Source organism: Coregonus clupeaformis, chromosome 19, assembly GCF_020615455.1.
Source record: "Coregonus clupeaformis isolate EN_2021a chromosome 19, ASM2061545v1, whole genome shotgun sequence".
Taxonomy (NCBI): Eukaryota; Metazoa; Chordata; class Actinopteri; order Salmoniformes; family Salmonidae; genus Coregonus; species Coregonus clupeaformis.
The window spans coordinates 22712701-22725243 of NC_059210.1; the positions used below are offsets into that span (position 1 = coordinate 22712701).

The 12543-nt window shown below is 41.9% G+C and overlaps 1 protein-coding gene across 5 annotated transcripts in view; it reads left to right on the forward strand.

Moving 5' to 3' along the window:
- The first annotated feature begins 4448 nt into the window (after positions 1-4448).
- Positions 4449-12543, forward strand: part of phf21ab (PHD finger protein 21Ab) — a 79065-nt gene continuing 70970 nt past the window's right edge. For 3 of the 5 annotated variants that reach the window (XM_041837766.2, XM_041837770.2, XM_041837769.2), the window contains exons 1-2: positions 4450-4741; positions 7270-7309. The gene's annotated coding sequence lies outside the window, so the exon portion shown is untranslated. Of the gene's footprint in view, positions 4742-7269; positions 7310-12543 lie in introns of all 5 variants that reach the window. The other 2 variants (XM_041837768.2, XM_041837771.2) reach the window with 2 other exon arrangements.

Consider the following 12543-nt stretch of genomic DNA (forward strand, 5'->3'; position numbering starts at 1 on the left):
CTAAAAGACTGGGAGAGACTGTACTGTCCAGCAGAATGTTTGTCATATCTGGGCAGCTCGGAATATCGAAAATACTACAGTCGAACAGGGTGGGGAGAGGGGTGCAACCAGCTGGACATAAAGATAGACCCTAAAAGAATGGAAACTCCTGATAATTATCACATAGACTATAAGCAGACATATGAGTGTTTTAATAGAACAAATGGCAAACACAACCTAGGGAAATTCAAGGGCGAGTGTTGCGTTACCTGGCATCTAACCAAGAATACCTCTTGGAATGCGGATACACCAAAAAGGACTGTGTATCAGGCAGCAGGAACAAGCAGAAAACAAGTAGTGACGCCAGAACATTGTCAGAATCAGACCCTGGCATTTCCCCTGATTGCTCCATATGAGAATCAGACAGTGGCAGTGGCAGATTTCTTCTAGGTTTGTCAGGGACGACAACTTAGAGCAACATTACCGAAGGAATGGGAAGGACTTTGTGCTAGGGTGCAGCTGGTGCAACAAGCAGTAATAGTAGACTGGGTCCCCTTGGAAAATGACAATCAAGACATTACTCCAAAAAGAGTTAGAAGAGCGTATAAAGCTGACCCAAAAGTTTATCTGGATGTGATTGGACAACCAAGAGGGATCCCAAATGAATATAAGGCAAGGGATGAGATCGCATCAGGATTCAAATCAATATTTCTCTGGATATCACCTAACAGACTCTGCACTGACAGCCCTGGAAGAGCAAGTAGAGGCAACAAGTTGGATGACCTGGCAGAATAGGCAGGCTTTAGATTGGCTCTTAGCAGAAAAAGGTGGAGTATGTGTTATGTTTGGAAGCGAGTGCTGCACTTTTATTCCAAACAATACTGCCCCAGGTGGAACATTCACTGAGGATTAAGGATTAAGGATTAAGACAAGAAGTCAAGAACAATGCTGGGCAGGACGCACATGCCTGGGACTGGCTGGACTTAACTCTGGGAAAATGGGGAGCAATGTTCACCATTCCCCACATTCTATGTTAGAAATATTGTTCCAGTATTCGCTTTTGAACGTGTTAGTGTTTCAGCTGGAAAAAGTATGTTGAAACAAAGACATTCCTTGGGTGGATCTTGAGAGGGAGATCCTGGCCTTCTTTGTTGATTTACAACAGGGTGTGAGCTATTAACCCCCCTCTACGGGTGAAAGGGGGTCTGATTGAAGTTATTAATCGCAAACCTGATCTGACCTATTTGGATTCTCGTGGACAGTCATGACAGCTATATATTCTCAATTTAAAATGATCCTAGTAGACAATGTATATGAAGTAAACCATATACCAGATTTTTTACATGCCTTTTAAGTGCTGACTTATAAAACGGTTTAGTGCAAATCCAACCCTTGTAAGTTAGGTACAGTGTGAAAATAAGGAGATGACAATCAGGCTACTGGAGATAAGCATTACAGGTAACATTTTATGAGGTTCATTTTATTTAGTTTAATTCATTTTAGCAATGTTGCTTGCAAAATGACTGCAGTTGTTCCCATAGATAGACAGTACATGGTTGCTCTATGTATCACTGATCCTGGATAAGCTAGCGATTGGGCTAACACAGCTAACCTTTTAGGTCAATAATATCCCCTAGAGTCTATTGACGCAATCTAAGTAACACAATGAATAAATCCCCATCAAAATCCGTCAGTTTAAGCTAGAGATACGTCTTTTTGCATGGGCTGCGTCTCAATCCACCTCAACCGCATATGGCAGCCTTCCGCATCTCGGTGGAAGGTGGCCGAGGTATAGCGGAGAGATGAACATACTTTGGTGCGAAAAGTGCAAATCAATACCAGAACAACAGCAAAGGACCTTGTGAAGATGCTGCAGGAAACAGGTACAAAAGTATCTATATCCACAGTAAAACGAGTCCTATATCGACATAACTTGAAAGGCCGCTCAGCAAGGAAGAAGCCACTGCTCCAGAACAGCCATAAAAAAGCCAGACTACAGTTTGCAACTGCACATAGGGGCAAAGATCGTACTTTTTGGAGAAATGTCCTATGGTCTGATGAAACAAAAAATATAACTATTTGGCCATAATGACCATCGTTATGTTTGGAAGAAAAGGCGGAAGGCTTGCAAGCCGAATAACACCATCCCAACGTGAAGAACGGGGGTGGCAGCATCATGCTGTGGGGGTGCTTTGTTGCAGGAGGGACTGGTGCAATTCACAAAATAGATGGCATCATGACGAAGGAAAATTATGTGGATATATTGAAGCAACATCTCAAGACATCAGTCAGTACGTTAAAGCTTGGTCGCAAATGGGTCTTCCAAATGGACAATGAACTCAAGCATACTTCCAAAGTTGTGGCAAAATGGCTTAAGGACAACAAAGTCAAGGTATTGGAGTGGCCATCACCTCAATCCTATAGAAAATGTGTGGGCAGAACTTAAAAAGCATGTGCGAGCAAGGAGGCTTACAAACCTGATTCAGTTACACCAGCTCTGTCAGGAGGAATGGGCCAAAATTCACCCAACTTATTGTGGGAAGCTTGTGGAAGGCTATCTGAAACATTTGACCCAAGTTAATCATTTTAAAGGCAATGCTACCAAATACTAATTGAGTGTATGTAAACTTCTGACCCACTGGAAATGTGATGAAATAAATAAAAGCTGAAATAAATAATTCTCTCTACTATTATTCTGACATTTCACATTCTTAAAATAAAGTGGTGATCCTAACTGACCTAAAACAGGGAATTTTTACTAAGATTAAATGTCAGGAATAGTGAAAAACTGAGTTCAAATGTAATTTGCTAAGGTGTTGTCACGTTCGTTGTATAAATGGTCGGACCAAGGCGCAGCGTGGTATGCGTACATGTTTAATTTATTAAATAAACACTTGACAAAATAACAAACGCAACTGACCGTGAAGTTCTAAATGCTAACAGCAACAAGCCTAAACAAAAAGAGATCCCACAACATAGGTAGGCAAAATGGCTGCCTAAGTATGATCCCCAATCAGAGACAACGAACAACAGCTGCCTCTGATTGGGAACCACACCCGGCCAACATAGAAATATATAACATAGATATGTCAACATTCACACCCTGACCAAACTAACTAGAGAATAACAGGGTTCTCAAGGTCAGGGCGTGACAGTACCCCCCCAAAGGTGCGGACTCTGGCCGCAAAAACCTGACTCAATAGGGGAGGGTCCAGGTAGGCCTCTAATTGGGAACCACACCCGTCCAACATAGAAATATATAAAGTAGATATGTCAACATTCACACCCTGACCAAACTAACTAGAGAATAACAAGGTTCTCAAGGTCAGGGCGTGACAGGTGTATGTAAACTTCCGACTTCAACTGTATGTATAACTAACTAGCTAGCTAAGCTAGTTACATTTCTATCACGATTATAAAGCCAACAAAATGTTAATGAAAACAGCATATTCAAAACTACCTCCATACTTCCATAATACCCTTCAGACAAGTCCCGTGACACTTGTGGGGTTTGTAGAGCAAAACGGAGAACACCATCGTTTGGACGCTACAGACGTTTTTGTGAGAAGACTGATTTTCGGGATGTCTCATGGTCTTACAAATATCACTTCAGAAACGTCTAAAATAGTGATATGGCCAGCATTGTAGACCATTTCTCCCCTCTTGCTGCAGCTTTAGCTCATCTCGGAATAACAGAGTAATGCTGTGTTAATTTGTAAATATTTCTAAAAACATAAATCCACTTTGACATTATGGGGTATTGTGTGTAGGCCAGTTACAAAAAACTCAATTTAATCAATTTTATATTCAGGGTGTAACACAAGAAAATGTAGAAAAAGTAAAAGGGTGTGAATACTTTCTGAAGGCACTGTATCATAAAGAACTATTCTCAAATTATAATAAAAACATGGCGCACTTGTAAAGGGCCGCTTGCCCACGTCTCATATTCACAGCAACCGTCACCATAAATCATAAGCAGCGGTTCCGCATACATTTTTAATACTTGGCATAACCGTTTTATTACGTCGAGCGCCACTTTAACGCTGAAAATGAATGCAGATTAGCAGGCTATTAAAAAGAGACGAAAGTAAGTGCTGCTTTTTCCTCAATCGACAATGAGGGTAAATGCGCAGGATTGGGACCGTGGCAAGTCCAAGCAGCAACAAATTGCTCCGTGTATTTCTATGAACCGAGTGCTACTTCTCTTCAGATGAGTTTCACCGACTTTACATCCGGGTTTTTTCCCTAGGCAATGAAAGGCATAGTACCCCTGTTCCTTAGGCAAAGTGAAATAAATTCGCAGCACCGTGACAAAAAAATAGTTCGCTTTTCAAACACATTTTCGTTTCACCTTGTCACGAACATCGTCTCAAAATTAATAACTTGTACAATATACTGTTAATGAATTAATCGATTTGGGGTACAACGGCTACAATTATCACATTTAAGAAATAGTTGACCTACCCCCTTCTTCTCCCTTCTCTTGAGCGCATTGATAACTGTTGTGCTCAGGCTGTGGTGAATGAGATTGAAGAAGAGTTCTTGTTTTGTATCTCAATTTCTCTCTTTTTTGGACAAATTTTATTTAAACAAATAAAAAAAGACTACGGAGATCTCAGACTCTAATCAATGGAGGGTATTTGAATATTTACATCATTGTATCGGAGATTCGGTGGAGAGGTATTGGGTTGTTTGTAAATATTTATTTAATTCATTTCTGAGGAGAGGAGGACTGCTGCTGCTAAAGTGGGTAGAGTGGAGGGTAAGTGCACGTTGGGATCTTTTATTATTATTTGAAGTTTCATTTCCATTGTTAAGAAACTTTCATTGTTTTCACATGCATTTGATCCCTATACCCGTAATTCGTCGTGTGTTATTATAGGCAGGACCGTTTGAAGGATACCGTTTTTGTTCATAGCTATTTCTTATGATAGGAGTTGGATGATACTCTAGCTAGCGAAGTGCACTGCTATTGGAGGGCAGCGGACATGGCTAGCTAGAAAAGGGTTGATTTTAACTTGTAACCACTAGCGCGTGCCTATTTGTGATAATTTAGTCAAATTCTATATTTGAAGCTATCCCTAAAAATATTGTTCATACTGTTATGCTACCGGTGTTTATTTCATTATATAATTACTTAGCTACCTATATTGACAGCTAGCATGTTTTCTAACGTACAGTTAGCGTAGACAGTTTTATGTGGCTTATGTAGCGAGCGAGCTAGCTTGCTCTAGTGACTGGCTGCTTTGAAAGCTCGACCTGTACTAGCCGGTTATTTTAGCTTGCGAAGAGGCTAGCTAACGTTAGCTAGTTGACGAGGATGTCAATGTATATCTATTGTAGTTAGTGATATCTGATTTTGAAACGAGTTTTAAACCGTGAAAGTTAACTAATGAAGTCTGACTCGATCCCATTGGCTAACAACGTGATGTTGTTCTCTCTAGTTTGCACCAACTAGCTATGTAATAAGCAATTTCTAGCTACCTGGCTAACGAAGTCGAATTAAACGTGCGCGAAGCGGCTGAACAGCGCAAGATGGCTAGCTGTTTGTACTCTTATAAATGAAAGTTATGAAACACTTGTTTTGTTGACGCTGAAATACTGTTAGTATAAAATAGTATATAATAACATATTAGCTCAGTATGAAAACATTACAATTCGAAACCCATCATTTCAAATGTCTTAGGTAAATTGCTATTTGCTACATATCTTACCTAGGCCTAGCGTTCAATGGTATGTGATGGTGCCTGAACTTTACCTAACCAGCTAGCTACCTAACTTATTCAGATCCAAAGAGACTGCGCCTTGAAAGCAGTCTTCCTAGATAATGGTATTAAAACAAGACTAATAGAAGTCACTGGTATCCATTTCAGACAGAGAAAGACAATGCAACTGGTTGCATGGCATTGTGCATAGGGCCAAGTAGTGCTAAAGATGAGTTTGGGCCCGTTATGTTATGAAAACGAATCAATATGCTCATGGAGTAATTTTATAGACTGCACGCCATATTAATCATTATGGAAAATGTAGCCTACTGTGTTTGCCCCCAAAAATACTTTAAAATGGCCAAAGTGAGGGCCATTTAGGATGTTTGTGTAAGGTCATGTGTCTATGCAGGACAGTCTATTATAAAGGTAGTAGCCTTATTTAACTAGGAGAAGTGCGATGAGGTCCTCATCAAAGCATCATAAAGGTTCCAAATCCTTACGCTTCACAGAACTGAACAAAAGTGGATTGTCCCTTTATGTGTGGGTGTATGTAGGCCTAGGCCTGTGAGTGTGTATTTAGATCAATCCCCTATGCTGGTTTTAAAAATAACCTCAAACCATAAAACAATACTGTGAGATTGTAATCTTCTATTTCTAGCGTTAATGAAGTGAAATAGTGTTGAATGGGAGAGAGCGAGGTTGATCTGTTGGCACTGACAGGACAGGATAGGAGATGAGGTGGCTGTCGTTCTGTGCGTTTCACCTCGGCAGGTTAATTACTAGACTGAACCGCATGCCGTTACTCTGATATAGGCTACCTGTTTAAATGGTCTTGTAAACTAACCCATTAGATGAAGTTCAGATTACCTAGATCGTGTGAAAGCGAAATTTGATAGGCGAAATCATACATCTAATTGTAAGCCAAGTAATGTTTTTTTTAACTCTTCTGTTCTGCTGTTGGTCTGTAGGATGGCTCCATGCTGTAGAATGGCCACTGGAATTTTTATGAAGTGACTCAAGCTTTAAATTACACATACACTGTTACTTACTCAGCTCTTTTATCTGCATAAAATCAACCTCTATTCATGAAAGAAAATGCTTCCATGTAAAGTAACTGTAGCCCACCTAATGAACTAAGTGAGATTTCCTGATTATGTTTCACACTAGTAGCTTTCAAACCAATCTGTGTCATTAGGAAGCATGGGTACTGGATTGTACAGGTGGTTTAAATCAGAAGTAGGGAAACCGAAAGGGGCCAAGGGCTAGTATTGTGACCCACTGCTACCGACTGACTGTTATACCTGCTATTACTGTCTGTTATGATTACCACAACCATACATGAGAATTCATGTTTCGTCAAACCACGTTTGGTTGCGAATTGTACTGCAGGTTGTCCACTCATGTTTAACATGACAGACTTCAGTATGACATCGCTGTAGTACTGTCACCTTACAAGTGACTTTGGCTTGGTTGCTCTGGTGGTTTTCCAACATTGGGGTGACTTAAACATGCTGAAAGTCCCATTTGTGGTGGTGGGGAATCTCATGTACGCCTAATGGGTTCTGCTTGTCCTGTCTTGCAGGGAGTCGGGAGAGATTGGAGACCAGTCACTCTGCCAGGTGGTGAGTACTGCAACAGCTCCCGTTGTAATTGTTCTCTTGGCTCACATCCTTGGCCCGGAAATCAATCGGACTGGACGGCTGTAACATCGCCTCGGACAGACTCGCTGGTTTCCTGGTTCTCACTGTCTATTAATGGTTGAGCAATGGAACCAGCCAAATGGATGCTTTTGTGAACTTGGCTTTAAGTCAGTGCCCTGCGAATGTCATTTCCAAGTTGTTTTATTTACTCTTGTGCATGCTGAGAACAAAAATCCCAATTCAGAGGAAGACGGAATTATTGGCTTTCTTTGACGTTGCCCGCAGATCCATAAACCGAGGCGGTCATGCAGGATTTAAAGTGCCGTCCCTTTGGCATAGTAATACTCTGGGCCTTTGAATCAATGAACTTTACACAGATGCATATCATAATTAAAGTCCCTTTAGATCTGTCAGGGGGGCAGTTGGCGTAAACACAAGTTCCCTTTCATTCGGTCCTCTTGGTCAGGTTTTCGGTTAGGAACATTTGGCTCCGGACAATGTGACCGGCAAGATTTTGATTTACGGAAACATTTGAGAAATTTACCGGATATACATATCACATAAGGGTGTCCACCCACGGTGCTCAAAATCACATTTATATTATTGTAATTCATCTTAACAAAATAGAAATGAGCCTGTAAAGTTGTAATAAAGTAGAATGATGTTCTTATACCAACGTGACAGGGTTTATTGAAAAGCAAAACATTGCCTGTTGCGTCTTCATCCCTGCTATAAATCATAAATGAATATCAAACAAAAATTTGCAAAATTGCCTTGAAGAAGTCGCCTACACAGAAATAAACATAACTTCTAAGTATATTTGTATAATATAATTTGCCAATGACCTGTCCAATAGGCTATTTGTATGAACATTTTAATTAATCAATAACAAAACACAGCTGTTTTCAAATACAATCTAGGCCTCTCTAATTTAATTTAGCTTAGGCATGAACATTTTAATTAGGCCTAATAAATAACAAAACATGTCTGTCTACGAACTCCAGGGCCGGCCTGCCCCACTCCCCATTTCTGCTGTGATTCAGCACCACAGCAGTGGAAAAAGTCCACTCTAGGCAGCCACAAAATGAAGAAATTATTAAATTGATGATGGACAATAAAATTCAATATGTAAATAAACAAAATTCGTTAAGGCTGGTTAATTGAGAGTAAGCTTATTTTACAATGCACCTTTGAAACGAGGCCCGCGCCATGCATTTATGAAAGCACTTGTTTCCAAAGCTCAAATTTTCTCACTTTTTACAGTTCTACTGGATGATGATAATAAATGTTATGTTTATTGTACACCGAACAAAAATATAAACGCAACATGTAAAGTGTTGGTCCCATGTTTCAAGAGCTGAAATAAAAGATCCCCGAAATGTTCCATAAGCAAAGATTATTTCTCTGAAATGTTTTGCACAAATTTGTTTACATCCCTGTTAGTGAGCATTTCTCCTTTGCCAAGATAATCCATCCACCTGACAGGTGTGGCATATCAAGAAGCTGATTAAACGGCATGATAATTACACAGGTGCACCTTGTGCTGGGGACAATAAAAGGCCACTCTAAAATGTGCAGTTTTATCACACAACACAATGCCACAGATGTCTCAAGTTTTGAGTGAGCGTACAATTGGCATGCTGCCTGCAGGAATGTCCACCAGAGCTGTTGCCAGAATTTTATGTTCATTTCTTTACCATAAGCTGCCTCCAACGTTGTTTTAGAGAATTTGGCAGTACGTCTAACTGGCCTCACAACCGCAGACCACGTGTAACCACGCCAGCCCAGGACCTCCACATCCAGCTTCTTCACCTGCGGGATCGTATGAGACCAGCCACCCAGACAGCTGATGGAACTGTGGGTTTGCACAAACGAAGAACCTCTGCACAAACTGTCAAAAACCATCTCAGGGAAGCTCATCTGCTTGCTCGTCGTCCTTACTAGGGTCTTGACCTGATCATGCTATTATCCCACATCCCACCCCAAAATGCTTTTCATTCCTGGTAATTACATTCAAAACGAATCGCCCCTATCTGTTACCACAGAAGGGGTCCGGTTTTTTTAGACCTGTCAGCTAGGTTACAAGGCGCTTTGTCGCCTGTATCTATGACTGGTCGGTAGGGTAATCTCCATGATAAAGTCTATTTTGCATGCGGTCCAGCGCTGGGTGCCAGATGGTTACCAGAACTCATCTTACCGCCTAAATTCAGTGAGGTTTGTTGTGACAACAGTACCCCCAAGTGACACTGCCAATCGGGGTACGTCAATGATCGCCAGAGCCCTTGTACCCAGAGTAGGCTTTAGGCAAACCTTGGCACGTGAACAGTTTCAGCTCCAAGTTCCACAGTGTTAATTGATGTCATGTGTTGTCTCCCGCATTGTGTTCAATTAAGTGTCCCTTCTCCACGTCCAGACACACGGTTGTGAAGAGTGGTGGAAATGAAAAATAACCACTCTCTCCCAGTCCACAATGTGGCATCTCGCCCCTTCAGATGGCACTTCACGGGAGGTTTGCTGTCTTTTCCGACCAATGCGAGCAGTGACGTCGGGGTATGGGCTAAAATGTGTTATGCGTTCCCCGCCCTTCTGCTGCGTTATCACGTCGACTGTTCCTGAGGCCTCTGCACCCGTTTTGAGGGAGGAAATATCCTCCCTTCTCCAGAAGCATGCAATCCGTGTGGTTCCTATGTCGGAGATCCAGGACGGCTGGTTCCGAAAAGGGACTGGACTTTGCGTCCCCTTCTAGACCTATGTGCCCCCAACAGGCACCTCAGTCTACAAATTCAGAATAGCCGCCGGCTATTACAGTGGATTGGCTGGTGGCAGCGGAGTCAAGGGAACAAGCAGTGTTACACACATCCATGCTACTGTCCTGTATTGTCTCTAAGCTTAATAAGAAACCAGAAAAAGGGCTGTCTCACTCCATCTCAGTGCTTTCCGCTTCTGGATCTCGAGCTAGACTCACTCGCCTGTCAAGCTTTTCTATCCCTACAGAGGGTGTCCGGGCTCTGCTTAGCCAAATTTCGTCTGGGTCACACAGTGCGATTTTGTCAGTGCCTGCGCCTGTGTTTGACCCTCCTTTATGCATGTCCCCCCATGAAGCTGATTAAACGTTGATTAAACTGATCGACGTTGGGGAGAGTGCGTCTGGAGGGCTTGTCGTTGATTTTTGTGGCTCCCCGTTGGCCCAAGCAACCTTGGTTCGTGGAGATCGTCCGCCTATTGGGCGTGGTCCTGTGGCAACTCCCGCTGCACAGAGATCGGTTATCCCAGGCTCACGGACAGGTTTAGCACCCTTGGCTGGAGATTTGTGGGCTTGGCCACTGAGCGGTCCAATCTTGTGGATGAAGTTTTACCTCGGAATGTGATCAGAACTATTCGTCCGCGAGGGAGGGTTGTATAAGTGGCAGGCGTTGGTGCTTTGGTGCCAAAATAAAGGAATTATTCCTTTTTAAGAATGCTCTGGGGGACACTTTAATGAGCAGGGTCATTCATTCTCCATTTTGAAAGTGTACATGACAGCTATTTCAGTGTGTTATGTGGGAATTGATGGCGCCACGCCAGGGCTTGTGCATTGTCGGTGCGGTTCCTAAAAGGTGTGCGCCACCAGTTTCTAAACCTATTGTGCCTACTTGGGATTTAGCTTTGGATTTGGATGCGCTTTTTGAGGCCCCCTTTTGAACCACTGGAGTCTGTTGATCTGAAGATCCTCTCCTACAAAACCTCCTTGCTCGTGGCATTGGCCTTGGCTAAACGTGTTGTCGACCGTACACCCTTCCTGTACTCAGTTCGCACCAGTCAACTTGAAGGTGACGTTGAGTCATGTTCATGTCCTTCAGGTCTTTAGCTTTTGAGCTATTTCCTTTTTCACCACCTCCTTTTGCTTCTGTGTCCAGAACAAGCTTTCCGCATTGAACGGACCCGAGATATCTGGTTATGTGACCAACGTTTTGTCTGTTTTGCTAATCCAGCTCGTGCCAGGGTGCTCTCTAAGCAGCGTCTCTCACAGGGTTTGTTTGACTTGGCAGTGCGACACACATTTAGAATTGGTCGCAAAGGTGCCAGTGAAAATAATGTACATGGTCACATTTGTTTTTGGTTCACGATTAGTTTTTTTTATTATCATGATTTATTCAAACCGTAATGTGATATTGACCCAAAAATAAACCAACTTTCTGAAGAGGAAACCACAGCACAGGAATGCCCCTGTCTGTGTGTGTGTGTGTGTAGGGCCTATATGTCTGTCACTTTGTGTAGCTGTTGGATATGCTAATGATAGCCTAACTGTCTTCGGGTAGATGGAATTGCAATTAAAAGGTAACTACAAAGTAGCCTATGCCTACCTGGCAGAATTTTAATTATTTGCATCAATCCAGTGGCCATCACAAGTGTGCTACAGACATAGGCAGCGCGTCCCATAAGCTAAGCTTCCCCTAAAGTAAATATAATTAAATTTGACAGGCAACATTTTAATTTACCCACCCATATGCATAAGGTGCATAATCTGATTATGGCGTCCACCCACGGTGCTCAGATTTACAGAAATCACATTTAAAATATGGTAATGTATATTAACAGAACATGTAAGTCGAGGATGCAAAGATGTGCAGTCCTTCTTACCGAATTCTGATGTGCACTTTGAACTTGTTAGAATAACTGTCCACGTTTACTTTTCTTCAGTCAACAAGACGAGTAACGAACAGCAAAATCACTAGCTTATGTCAATCGACTATAGTAGAAAAGTTTAGGCTACCTATGCTATTGGTCAGCTTGTCGAGAAAGAAGTAGCTTATTCCAAACAGACAGTTGTGGGACGATAGAACCCAAATTCATACAACCAGTAAGGCTACATTAAAAAAACAACGTTAAAAAGCAATGAGTCTGATGCAACAGATCAGAACTTTTAGCTGAAAATGTTGACAAACTATTATTTCTTCACATTATAAGTGCAGCAATGCAGTAGGCTACGTGCAAATGTTCGTTCCATAATGCAATTGGCAGGAAAACACTTGTCAAAAGAGCATTGCAGTTTCATGTGACGAGATGAAAATATCCGTTAGAGAGGAGATCTAATAGGCGACTTTGAAGCAAGGTAAGACATGCCTCATATATTAAAACGTTCAGGTTTCAAACAATTAGGTATATATTTTCAAAATGCCTCCAGCTCATTGCAAAGTGGTGTGTGACGGGCTGATGAAGCCTGCCTTCCGTTGCCG